We start from the raw sequence: 14,734 nt of genomic DNA on the forward strand, positions 1-14,734 counted from the left end.
ACGTCTGAGTTCTGAATGTAAATTAAAAGCTGAAATACTGACCTTTGGTCTCATATTCATCTTTTGATGTCAAACCTATGTTTTCAGTGTCCAGCAAAAATAAAGCAATTGGCCTCGCTGTTCCAATAGTTTTGGAGGGGACTGTATCCCAACATGTCAGATGTGAAAAAGGTCTATTCTTCCTCGTTCTCAGCTGCAGAAAACCTTAAACCCTGAAAACGTAAGCCAAGAAAAATAATTTCGCACAACTATATCAAAAAATGCAGAGACATTGTACAATATTTATGCTAGTGACCATAACAATATCAAGTTATCTTTATGCCTTCCTGACCAATTACATAAATGGCTGCATTGAGCTGGAAATGAGCCGTCATCCTAAATCTGTCCATGCTTGTAATTCCAATCAATTACGCTGCTGCTGCTGGAAACAAAGCATTGTTTTATCACAATATATAAACGGGACATTAAAAATGCCACCACGTTTCCCAGAACAATTTCCCCCAGTGTCTGTCCCATCGCCCCTGCCTCAGTTGTACCAGTTTATTGAGCCTAATGAAGGGAATCATGTTCATAATAAACTATAATGAAAATATAAGACAGCTGCTGACTGTCACACACAGACACACACACACACACACACACACAAACCTGAGTTAAGCCTGAGTTATGATGAGCAATTAAGAGAATCCTTACTCCACATAAGACAAGCTGGTTTAAATAACAATGCGGCAACCTGCTGGCATGTGAACCAGCCTTGAGGAGAAATATGCTCACACACTGGGTTACGTCCACATGTTTACAAGTGGAAGGAAGAAACTTAAATAAAAAACATCATCGAATCTCTTTCCTTTTCTCCTCCCTTCATCTCAGTCTAATATCCAACCAAAATAAGACTGTTAAGAATAGACAGCCATTTTGGGGAACAGTGCTCTCTTTTACATTGAGTGAGAACAAATGTGGGCACACCCCATGAGAGTATTGTACAGATTTGCTTAGCTCCGATGCTAATGAGCTATATTTCCTCTTAAAATAAGTAATGACTGGGGTTAGCTTCAAAGGCCTTTTAGTGCACATAAGAGGTATCTAATCTATTCTCAAGAAAGAAAGTGAATATTTATCAGACCGTCACACTTATTTTAAAGCCGAATACATTTTCTTTCTGCTTGAGATGTGCAATTGTTATTTTCTCTACACGTACCACACATTTATTCTTCCTCCAAATCCCATCCCTTCCCTCGATCCACATCTCACCCATGCCTGAATGGCTCCTGTGTTGGAAGGCTGTATGTCCAAACTGTACCCTGTTAGCATCCCTTAATCCTTTGATGGGAATATTGGCTCAGTTCCACACCGCCTGGGTTAGTGTCTGTAGCGCTGAGTGTGTGTGTGTGTGTGTGTGTGTGTGTGTGTGTGTGTGTGTGTGTGTGTGTGTGTGCGTGTGTGTGTGTGTGTGTGTGTGTGTGTGTGTGTGTGTGTGTGTGTGTGTGTGTGTGTGTGTGTGTGTGTGTGTGTGTGTGTGTCAGCCAAGTCAGTCCCACACAGAGCCCCTTAATCACATCTTAAGACATTCTGTAATGTACACTCATACAATCTACGTACAAACATTGGTGTTCATAAAACACTACAAAGTACTGAACAATGATCAATCTCCCCTATACTCAATCCAGCAGCTTGTGCAGACCATGCGATCAGTCACATCTCTTTGAAAATCCTAGTAGCCTGGTGTAGAGTTGGTTGTGTATAGCAACCATTAAATATGGAGAAATCACAGACAGTACATCCCGGAAGCAGAGGAAGGGGAAGTTTCCCAGCATGCAATGGGACGGACTTATGGAGACACAGAATGTGTAAATTACAAAAGTGCTCTGAAAGTCCCTTCTCCATTCAAACAAACATAGTTAAATCTCACTCAATTGTCCCTCCCATCACCCTTACAGTCAAGATAAAGGTAAAGATAACAAAAACTGGGATTTATTCCTCTTGCATCGTGCCTTACTTTAGTAGATCCGAACATAGGTTTGGAACTAATCTGCAAAGGCTCCGGTTAAAAATCAGAACAAACTTTTCTATTAATTTCAGTTTTTGAGAAATGACAATGGCCTGCATCAGAAAAGGTAAAGCTTGTGTTTAGCCTATTACTACAGAAGCCGATGTCACCTGCAGCCCCTCCACATTCCATCATTTATAAGCAATGACGGAATAAAACACTGAACAAAATGTGTTATTTAAGTATTGTTGATCACAGCGAGCGACAGAAATAGTTTCTTGTGCATGCGAGCAGGGAGAAAATGAATGACAAGTTAACATGGCTTAGTTTTCATTAAAATAAATGGCACCCAAATGCAATAGTTAATTTATAAAAGGTAGATTGATTCAAATGTATTATCATTAATACAAAGAAAAATCAATCGGTGATAAGAAAAAGTTGACATTTTTGACATCATTGTAAGAGAGAAATAATGATCTTGATTTCCATCATACACACACCACTTCAAGAGATATAGTTGGAAATCTATTAGTTCTTATGACGTCGTCATTATATCCAACCATTCATTATTTTATCACCACTCGTAATCTAAGTAAAGAGGCCGTATTATTTTTGGGGCTTTCTCTTTCCTTTATAGTGTGTTCTATAGGTTTGTGTGCATGTTAATGGTCTGCAAAGGCTACAATCCCTGTGTTCCCTGCAGAGAGAGTTTCTCTCGCACACACTCCCGCCTGAAATGCCACGATTGGATTCCTTTGTTTACTTCAGCAAAATAATGACATCATGTAACACTTGCGCTTCTATTGGCTAGCGCTCCAACACATTGAGCGATAAGCTAGGGGGGGGGGCGGGAAATCTCTAAGCGGTTGACCAATCAGAACAGAGCCGGCCAGCTAACCAATCAGAGCAGACTGGGCTCTGGTTTCAGACAGAGGGTGAAAAGAGGTGCTGCAGCACAGGCAGTATGAGAACAATAAAGAGCTTTTTGAACATTAAAGCATGGAGACATGTCACCTGTAGAGACACTTAATACAAATATGAACCTGAAAATGAACATTCTATTTCCTATTTAAACCCTGGTTACACTTGTGTGCCACCAAGGGTTTTTGTATCCTAATGTTCAGAAGTAATTCCTAATGTACACATGTTTTAAAGCTCAAGAAGAGATCCAATGTTTGTGTTAGAAGCACAAAACTGTTCACCCACTTCCATGGTTGATAAATTACTCTTCAGGCTATCATCAACTGTTATCAGATGGTTCCTTTATCAAGCCCCAAACAGCGAGTTTAACAGGAGGACACGCGCTGAGCTTAAGGATCAAATCCACACTGCATTCACCACCAAGAGATGGACATTTATGATGGTGTAAGGGAGAAAGGCTCAGACGATTAAAGAAGAAGCCAAGAAAGCAGGGAGAGCAGATGGGGGACGCTTGTAAACAGCTCCTTAAAATATACATTTGTCTAGGAGACAAACTAGCTTCAGGAGCGTATGTGGACTTTTACCCTGGTTTGAACTGTGGAATTTCCTCAGCTGTAAAGTAGGCGGCTCATTTGGAATAGAAAGAAAAACACTAACAAGAATAAATGTAATTCCTCCTCCAGACAAACCTGATGCTAATTAAGCTATTATTGGATAAAGCTCATCAATTTGCTCGGCCTGGAACGTTTGAGGGAGAAAATCTAACTAGCCATAGTCAATGGCTAATTTCACACATGAATAATTTTGCACTCAGTCCATTTGTCCCTCACTGTTTCAGGCTGATGGTGGCTAACCCCCTGATCCCACCGGAAGCGTCTGCGCTGCGCCGCGCTGCGACCTCCTCCTGCGACCTCCTCCTGTGTCATAACCCACCAGGCGCGTTTCAAAACGTTGCGGAAGTGGAGCGTCGTTTGTGCAGCCTCGCAGTTGTTGTTGATTTAAACACGAGTTTATTTGGGGGATGGGCCTGGGCCGGATGAACGTTCCACTTCCTGCCTGCGCTGCGCTGCGCCGCGTCAAAAATAGGATTCATCCAACCCAGTCTCACAAAAAAACGTGTAATAACTACGTTGGTCCACAACGTAGGACGTAGTATTTCTACAAAAACGCCTCTGAAATTGTAAGATCCCTACGTTTTTTTTCACCATTCATTCCAATGGCTGGCGTCTATGTCACGTGATCTTCAAATTTCTCCCTGCAGAAAAAAAGAAACATGGCCGAACTTCGTTTTATTCTCGGTGTAAAATGCCTATTTTAAAGTTAGTTTGGCCATTCAAATGCGTTTTGATGTCATTTGATGCGAGAAATATGAGTTTTTATTTCAGATTATGTGTGCAGTGGATGTACATGATCTTTAGTTTGCTAGTTATTACGAAGATTACTTCAGGAAATTGTGTCTATACAACGTTTACATTGTCACCAAGGTGGTTGCTAGGGATACTGCTATCGATATTATTTCTGTTATACGTTATTTTCCCCTGTGCAATTCTCCATTTACTCAACGATAACACATAATTATCCTTGTGTTTATTTATTTAACTGTCCTGAGAGTGGAGGTCTGCAGGCACAGGCAGGCTCCCATGGTCAGGACCGAGGATCGGAGCAGCTCATTTGCTTTACAGAATATTACACCCGGAAGTAAGTATTCTCTCCGCTTCGCTTGACAAACCCCGTGATAGTCCTCAAGCTCTGTGATTGGAGAGTGTACCGAGCGTCGAACAGCACTTGAAATGGGATGGAACCACGGCAGACTGTCCAAAACTGGATTTGAACGTGTCCACCCCGTCCCCCCCTCCGTCCCCTCCGTCCCCAGAACTACACATGCTGGCTATTGTGTTTCGCAACCTTCACAACATGCTCTATGGCACTCCTCTACTGGGAGTTGTAGTTTTAAAAGACGTTTTCGTATTTCCCATAATAAGAAGTGGCCAGTATTAAACTGTGTCCATCCCTGGAGGTTTAGGGGATAGGAAACACTCAAATGTAAAACATATAATTAATAAATGGGTGAAAATTGCTTGTGTCCATAATAGGCAGCATTACCCACATGCCAGCTAAGGTCAGAAGAGCTTTATTAAACAGCTGGTCTTATGTCTGTGACCCCTCCTGTTGTTTATTGATGAGCCTGAAACATGCACTTGTCAAGGTTCAGAGGCACATTTTGCAAATATGGCAGTAGCCATCGATCATCTTAAGATAAGATATACTTTATTGATCCCAAGTTGGAAACATTTGCGTTACATCAGCATGTGTAACAGTTGTAAATATGTAGTGGTGTTTATTTGTAAATCATTTAGTATAATCACACAAATTCTGTGTTTTATATTTAACAATTCTGTGTTCTATATTTATTGATTGTTCAATACCTGACAAGGCCGGAGATGAAAAACTTTGGTCGCAGATTCCTCAACAGTGCATTACAAGACATCTATCAATATGTGTGTATACCTCCACCATTAATTATTCTGCACATTTCTTATACTATCTACATACATCTTATATAAGAGTATAATACATATGTATAATATCAGTTAAAATAAGTGCTTCAACATAGTTAACATTGCTGGAGATATACACAAAGATTTTCATTCATTGCATACCGTTTGTGTATATGATATGTCAATAAACCTTAGAAAATCTTGAAATCTTGAAAGGGATGTGCAAAATAGTCATTATATACAGTCTTTAATTAACTATTAGTAGAGAATAACGAGTAATGAATATACTTTATAGGGATCTCATCCTATTAATATCTAATAATAAAAATAATGAAATTCAATAACATGCTTTAACCACTAGGTGTCCCTTTATATCAGCTGTGCACCTTTATGGTGTAAATACAGCCTATCTACCAATTGGATCAAATATAAAAGTCAGCCGAATTAGTGTTGATACTGCAAGGAGACGTATTGTGTGAAAATAAATGTAAGATGTTGTTTAATGGCTGATATATTTATGATCCACGTCACGTTTTCAGTGTGGGCGGCAGTTCCTCATGTTTGTCTAGAAGTCTTCTCATCAGGGCTCTATAAATAGAGAACTACGGCAGATATGTAATATTTAATGCAGCCGAACCGTGTATTACAATGCCGTTATGTGATGACCTCCAAAGAGAAAAGCAAGCACACTCGGAATAAAGTGTTTTCGGTCTGTTTCCGGTATTTGTTTATGACGATGTGATGTGAGATGTGAGACTGGAATTGCACAGGGGAAAATAACGTATCTATATGCCACAATTTTAGATGCGGATTTTGTTAAACTAATACGTTTGCTCTGTGGACCAACACTATACATTGACGGGGAAGGGGGTAGCAATAAAGATTACACCATTAAACTGTTACACAACATAACAGAAATAATATCGATAGCAGCATCCCTAGCAACGACCTTGGTGACAATGAAAACGTTGTATAGACACAATTTCCTGAAGTAATCTTCGTAATAACTAGCAAACTAAAGATCATGTACATCCACTGCACACATGATCTGAAATAAAAACTCATATTTCTCGCATCAAATGACATCAAAACGCATTTGAATGGCCAAACTAACTTTAAAATAGGCATTTTACACCGAGAATAAAACGAAGTTCGGCCATGTTTTTTTTTTCTGCAGAGAGAAATGTGAAGATCACGTGACATAGACGCCAGCCATTGGAATGAATGGTGAAAAAAAACGTAGGGATCTTACAATTTCAGAGGCGTTTTTGTAGAAATACTACGTCCTACGTTGTGGACCAACGTAGGTATTACACGTTTTTTTTTATGAGACTGGGTTGATTCATCCTATATTTTAGAAATTCCTTGCAGCGAGGAGCTTCTGGGACGCTTCGAGCCGCGGCGCAGCGCAGACGCTCCTGGTGGGATTAGGGGCAGTGGAGTAGTCTACGTGATACGCTGGTATACGCCGTATACCCACTAGAAAATGCCAGTGATTTCCGTATACCCTCTTAAAAATGAGCGATGATACGTAACAACATCATTTTGTGACTGCGCTTTCACACTTTTGCCTCTTCTGTGTTAATACTTTTGGACGTCTGGGACTTCAGTCGCCTGTGGCCTGTTGCTAAGCAACAGCAACACACTTTGTTCGGCTCTGACAAACCCCAGGTTTCTCTAACGTTATCAGAATTTGATCCGTCCACCATTCAAGTTCGCGAAGCGCTAAACAGGAAGCAAACATGAAACGAAAACAGACGACAATATTTCAATGTTTTCCGAAGTTTTCCCCTATTCTTTCACACACACATACGGGTTTTGGGCCGAGGGCGACACCGTACTTCCGGAATCAACCATATCACACGAGGTGCATACAGAATATCATAGTCGATTGCCTTAATCAATATAGTCAACTCTAAAATAACACATATATGCATTGGCATAATAATATTATTGTGACAAGTGGGGTATTCACCTAGTGTTTCCAGAAGATAGACGTAGATGCAGCCAAAATCGACCGAAGGCCACTTTTGAGGGTCGTAATTCCATACATTGTACATCCAACAACCTACACAGCTCTAGTTTACGCTGGTAACGACCTAGAGCACACCCCTCAAGTCCAGAGATGTAATCCGAAGACATGCAGCGATTTCTTCGGTCGTTAATTCAGAAAAAAAAACCTAGTGCGCTCTGCCTGGCTACATAAGCTAGCTGTTTATATTAGCATTGCCAGGATTTTTGCACCTCCAGAAAAATGGCGTCTTTATAAAAAAATATATGGCGCGCGTTGCATTGTGGGTAGCTGTGACGTCACTGTGTGTGAAAGAATTACCACTACAGAAGAAGAGCCAGGTCAGGCGGCTGTCCTAAAGGTGACGAACGAGCCCGGCGCTACCGCAAATTTACCCGGTAAGTGAAATTAGCATGGTTATCATTAACGTAACTGTAGCTAACTTGCTAGCTAACTTGATCAACGTTAGTGTGGTGGAGAAAGGGAGCGAGATACTGCGCGCGCGTGTGCGTGCGTGCGTGCGCGCGCGTGCGTGCGTGTGTGTGTGTGTGTGTGTGTGCAGTTATAAACAGAACACAATGTTTATATTATCTCCTTGTTTCCGACACAGATGAGAGCTCTTGACCAGCCTTGTGGACTGAAAGTCAGGCTATGGAATTTAAGAACAGGCATCCTTGGTTAGAGTGGAGGGACAGAAAGTTAGGTAAATGTCAGCACACATGCAAAGGAAGCTGATCTAAACAACAGAAATTCATAAAGTCAATGACTATGCAAATGAGAGTTAATTCATGGTCATGTTAAAAGTGCATTTAAAACATTTGCACCATTACATTACTATATGTTAGTTATCAGTAGTTGTCAAATAATTAGCTATTGAAAAGTGGAACATTTTTCTCCTTTTATCTGATTTTCATGCATTTGTTAGCCATGATCTAAATATTGTAAGCAGTTTATTAAATACTTTTGAGTAAATCTTGGCTCTTTTCTGCAGATGTTATTGGTAAAAACGTGTATTATGCTAATTAGTCATGGTTTTGTTTATTTCCAGGTTGTGCTCTTTGCAGCGCTACAAAATCAACCGGTGTCCTCACAGAACAACGAGTGTCTATGTCTGAGGAGTGGGTGCACTTTAAGATCCAGTCTTCAGATTCAAGCAGATCAACATCTCTGGCCTCTTTGAGAAACAAGATTAGACGACATGAGACGTCCAGAGCACACAAAATAGCCCAGGAGCTCACGGAGAAGGGTGGACAGGATTTAGTTGGAAATGTGGTGAGAGCTGTGTCAGAGACTGTGTTTGCAGAGACAGATTCTGTATTGAGAACAGCATACTATCTTGCGAAGATGAACCAACCTTTTACTGACCATGATAGTCTCATTGAGCTTCAGGAAAAAAATGGTGCCAACATGGGCACTAGTCTGCACTCAAGGTACAGTTCCACAACAATTGTAGAACACATAGCAAAAGAGATGCAGAAAAAAATAGTTCACAGTATTGTGACGTCTTCAAGCAAGTTGTCTGTTCTCATTGACGAGGCTACATCTGCAGGGCTTGTGGACTAACACAGTGAACCCAGTATGAACATGTTGAGTGCTTTTTCAACCCTCATTTATTGAGGTGAAGCTTATTTGTTAATTTGTTTCTTGTTTGAAGCTAATTTGTCTTGTAGCACTTCAAGGATGTTTGCTTGTTCATTTAAGCTGATACAGTACATAGTTTGACAATGATTTATGGAAGATAATAGGGCTGAACAAGTTTGAATAAATATCTAATGCATTGAAAAATATGTCTAAAATGAATATTGTGTGATATTTGTGCAGATCTATGCGAAACAAAGATGCTTTTTTAAGTGTAGAATATGATGTGTGGGCCAGGACATCTGTAGCATGACCATATTTATTGTATATTACTTGAAAATTGCAGTAGGCCATATTGAGATTTTGATAAACATGTCGATTAATTGTTCAACCCTAGAAGATAAGTGGGCTTTTTCCATCATTGTTCATTCTTTTATTGTTTTATTGTTAATGTCACTGGCAGTTAAAAGTCACATAAAAATGCTTATAATACATTGACATGTTGATAACACATAACCAGTCTCAAGACTAGTTATGCATTGGTGAGTGTGATGGTGTTCATGAGGTGTTGCTTCGAGACAGGTGTCGCTCCGCGATGTGTCGCTCTAGGATGGATGAATACAATTATTACAGTATACCCACTACAAAAAAGTAGACTACGCCACTGATTAGGGGGTAAGAGGTGGCACTCTGGTGAGCTCTGATGGAGGCTGGCATTTGGCTGGCACAATGGGATCTGCCACACAGCACCTCCCCTCTGCTGGATGCAGCCTGACAGGTCCAGACGCTGCGTGTCAGCTGTAATCCTCATTATGCAAATTAACTCACACCAAGTTAGGGGCGATCATTGCGGGTCAGCTGGAGCGCGGCGGCAGAGAGAGACGAGCAAGGAGCGGAAGAAGGAGGAGGGAATGTGTGAGAGAAGCGATACAAATACATTGATTCTTCCTGGGAATTTGTTTTACATTTAATGTAAATAAGAAGCTACAGTGACTTTTTTTTTTTTAAAGCGCCCTAAAACATTAGTGCAGGAAAGAGTCCTAAAGCTAGGAATGAGTTAGCATGTTAGCACTTCCCTCATCTTGAAGTCGATGTTTTTTTAATGTGTTTTTGGTAAGATGCATCAAAAAAAGTGAAGCCTGCGAGGAAGTTCAGGCTGTCAACTTGTGCAATGACACAAACATGTGCCATGCCTTTCCCCCTCATACGACCAACCAAACACATTCTCCGTAATCTGGCGCTCTATTCAAACTGCAAGATCTGCCATCTCTGCCTTGCTAATGATGCAGCAGCTGTGCTGCATCGTTCAAATCCGGACTGGGACCACTTGCTGCATGTTATCCCCTCTGTCCCCCCTTTACAACTCTGTCTCTACATAAAGGCACAGGATGCCCCCAAAAAAACGTATACAAATATATGCAGGGAGTAAAGATGGCAAATCCGGATCATTTTATGGACTCGGAGTCTTCTGAGTCAATCATTGAAGAGATCCGGATCATACGAGTCATTTGAGTCATTTGAGTCATATGAGTCAGCATGACCAAGACCGTAGAAATCCTACCGGTGAAACCGAAAAGTTGTTGCATTTAACCAGCATATTAAACTAACGTTACATTAACCTCCGCTACACAGTGTCTTTTGCTTTAATAAAACATGTGTGTGTGTGTGCATTTTAAAAAATAAGTGTTTTGCATTATATGTATATAGTTATTTTAATATGTTCCTGTACTTAAGCTAATTTTGCACAATTGTGTTTTCATTTATTAATAATAATAATAATAATAATAATAATAATAATAATAATAATAATAATAATAATTGTATAATTACATTTTATATATTCTAACTGTTTTGCAATTTTCTATCATTTGTTTCTTTTTGTGTGCCATGTTCAAAATAAACGAGTTTCCAAGTAAGATCCTTATTGGAAATGCAGATATTATTACAGGAGACTGTTGCACAACATGACCATTTTGTTAGAAGTCTACACTGAAACTTAATTTAGAGCCGGAAAAATCGCGGGATCCGTGAATCCAGGTCAATGATCGAGAGAGACCAGTAGCCTACGAGGACTCAGAGCCGTAACATATAGCAGGCAGCAGATCCAGAGATCCAGCAGACTCGTCCCCATGCACGAATCTACAGCAGACTCAGCCCCTCCTCCGGCTCGCACGGCTCCCGCGAGTCCCACGGCTCCCGCGAGTCCCACGGCTCCCTCGACGAGTCGCAGCAGACTCAGAGATTTGCGGACTCACGGCTCACTCACGGCTCACGGCTCACTCACGGCTCCCGCGAGTCCAACGACTCACGGCTCACTCACGGCTCACGGGACTCTCGCGGGAGCCGGAGGAGGGGCTGAATTTGCTGTTGATTTGTGCATGGCGACGAGTCTGCTGGATCTCTGGATACAACAACGTTGTAATGTGATTGTACACGTTATAAAGAGAGTAAAGAGTGACGCAATTTATAGTTTTAATTGTTACGTCACATCAGGTGTAGGACTCAAAGGACTCGGGTTAATCGAGAGGGAGACTCGTCACGACCGGCTCATTACTAGGATCCGGGTTAATGATCCGGATGAATCATGACTCGCCCATCTCTAGCAGGGAGGCATAAGGAGAAGCCAAACTCAAACCATATATTGCTGCAAAAAAACATTTCAAATGTGACTGAAATGAGGGTGCTTTAAAGATGCTCACAAGAGTTTCATGTTTTGTCTACGACCGTACGACGTAAAAGACGTCAGTAAATTCTCCACTGGTGAATATCTGAAGCTTTTACGTGTCCTTTAAGAAGCAAAAGATTGCTAAGATTACTTAAGAGCTCAACAAATCATGTGAAACCCAGATTTGGCACAAAAAAGGGGGAATACACGTTTCGCAATTATGCCACATCAAGGTGGAACGCTCTTCCCACAACTGTAAAGGAAAGTAAAACTATACTTACCTTCAAAACCTCTCTTAAAGAGCACCTTCGCGGGAGAGCATTGCAAAACTGGCCCCGGTAATGGTACAAATCTCAACCTGTCGTTCAATGGACAGCTTCCCCCCCCCCCCATCTATGTATATACTCGCATTTTAGACTCTGTTACTAACTGTATATCTGTAGACTTGGTATGTCTTAAATGTCCGGTTAGGATGTATTAGAACGAAATCTAAAATGAAAATTGTAAACAAGCAATCTGTATGTAAAAAACCACCTGTATGTAAATTGTAAATAAGCCATCTGTATGTCAAATATGTCTTATATGTCTTAAATGATATGATGAATTGGAAATGGGGGACCCTGATGTAAACAAGACAAAAGTATTTCTCTGGTCTGCATCCCCTTAACAATTGTATGTTTTGAGCTGTACTGTACTGTACCCAATATACAAGCTGTTAATACACTTTTCAATCAATAATGTCATCATGCCAAAAACATTAGCCACCTTCAGTTTAGCAGTGGCGATGCGTGATCGGGATGTAGTTCATAACGCTTTCTACTTAGATATCGTGCAATATGAAACGTGTAAGTATCACAAAAGTGCTTTCACCAAAGATCTTATTTTCTGCCATACATTATTCCAACATCCAATATTATTTATGTTTGTTAATGAAATGGTCAATCGATTCTCAAAGTGGGGTCTGTAACACTCTGCAAGAAGATTAGTGACAAAGTTGGGATTGATTCATTTAGAGTAACCTGATAGAGGGCTGAGGATGATTTATTATACTTGATGGTCTTTTAATGGAATCGAATTGTGATGATGTTACATATCGAGGTATCATGATACACAAAGTCTTCTAAATTCAAAATAACAAGCAAATTCACTTAACTAACATGAAATCAACTAGTGTGCAAATCTGATTTGTGCACATGCTTGAATAAGCATATGGATCTAAATATTGATTTAGTTTTTCTCTATAATAAGTCCAAGCTTTAAGTCCATGTTTATTCTGCACTAAATGTCACAATTAGGTATTAACTTCACCCAGTAGAATACAAAAATAGACTTTGTCATTGTCATCATTTCTTACATTGCAGGTACACAATAATGACTAACATGATATGCAATGACTTCTATTGGGATAGAAGATCATGGCCATATCGTGCCTCCCTATTATCAAAACAGGGTTAATTAAAAGGTGAACACAGCTTTGTGAAATTCTAACATAAGGTGTTCTCCGGTAGCCTACATTCTCTTTCCTGAAAAAACATCGATCATCCTCTGCTTCAGCAGCTGACAGCCAGCAGGATGCACTGAGAACCAAGTGAGGCTGCAGAGAGAGAATCCCATCAGAGCACAGACTCAGGACTCTCCAACACTCCAAGAGAAAGCAGAAAGTTAGAAAGAGATAAAGACCATCTGCCAGTCAGACACCCAGCTGCAGATGTTGGGCAGGCAGCAGCAGATGGCCAGGCTTTTCCAGAAAAAGACGCATCTCACTAAACAGCTGGATGGATTTGCCCTGCAACTTTATTTTTTACTAAAGCTTTGAATCTGCCCCAAAAAGAAACAATGGTGCTTCCCATCACTGAGTCCCTACAGCTGATATGCAAACTTGTAAAAGCTCAACAACAACAGCTGATGATGATGGAGATGTCCTGCGATGCAAGACATACTATGTACCTTTTGTTGCCCTAACATGTGACATCGTTCTGATGTAAAACTGCTTACTCCCTGAGATCAGAAACATAACGATACCTTCTTGAGTGAATAATGAATAAACCGTGATGGGGTATTTTAGACATGGCACCCAGAGTGATTTATGTAGGCCTGGCCTATGTTGAGCTTGATCCTCCACGACCAATTATACCGCTACAACCACGTCATTTAACTGAGTATCCACACCTGTTCTTTCATTAATATCCATAAGCAGCTCCACAACGTCCAACAACATGGAAAGCACCGCGGCCAACATGTGCGTGGAGGTGGAGCATCGACCTCCCCAATCTTAAATAAGCCTTAAAAAGTGCGCAGAAATGCTTGGCTGTTCGTAATTTCTCCGTGTGGAATAAAACGCAGAGAGGTGTAACGTTTGGGGACAGCAATGCTTACCTTTGTGTCCGGAGGCTGGTCGGGCAGGCAGCAGTCAGCGGCGCGTCGGAGCTCCCCGGAGCAGCTCCGCGTAAATGTTTGGACACGGCATTTCGTGGAGAAAACTCGCTCCTGTTCCTGTGCAGCGACAAAATCCAGCGGAACCAACAGTTACCTCCGTGCTCCTGCCTCACACTGACTCAACATTTCTCCCCCTCTTCCCTCTCGTCTCCTCACTCACGAGTGCATTTATTCCTCCAGAAACAGTGCCAGCTGTCCCTCTACTGTCCTGTGGTGACAACAGCAGCAGACGCATCACCGCTTTTTCTCGAATGTGTGAATGCGCTACTGTGGTGTGGCGCTGTTTGGATTTAATGCGCTGTCATACAGCGCACCGTCAGGTAACTGCGCTCACCTGAAGGGAAGGATGCTGCTGCGGCTGGGGGGTCGGATGCTGCCCCCATGTGGAAAGAAAGAGACACACATCATGACAAAAAAAAGGATATAAACACAACATTCAGTTTAAAGGAGACTTGTCATGCTCAACTGAAGGTTCATTCTTGTGTTTGGGGATTGTATTAAAACATGTATGCACGATTTAATGTTCTTTAAATACATTAATTATCTCATACGGTCTGGTCTGTCTTTAATAAACCTAAATGTACCATTGACATGAAACGCTCCGTTTAAGACCTATCGCTTTAAAGAGCCTGTGACAC

The 14,734-nt window shown here is 41.1% G+C and overlaps 1 protein-coding gene across 1 annotated transcript in view; it reads right to left on the reverse strand.

The window, feature by feature from the left end:
* Positions 1–14,362, reverse strand: part of LOC117547688 (kelch domain-containing protein 8B-like) — a 339,181-nt gene extending 324,819 nt beyond the window's left edge. Inside the window, exon 1 of the mRNA XM_034218459.1 lies at positions 14,037–14,362. The gene's annotated coding sequence lies outside the window, so the exon portion shown is untranslated. The remainder of the gene's footprint in view (positions 1–14,036) is intronic.
* Positions 14,363–14,734: the final 372 nt, after the last annotated feature.

The sequence above is a fragment of the Gymnodraco acuticeps genome, unplaced genomic scaffold (assembly GCF_902827175.1).
Source record: "Gymnodraco acuticeps unplaced genomic scaffold, fGymAcu1.1, whole genome shotgun sequence".
Classification (NCBI taxonomy): domain Eukaryota; kingdom Metazoa; phylum Chordata; class Actinopteri; order Perciformes; family Bathydraconidae; genus Gymnodraco; species Gymnodraco acuticeps.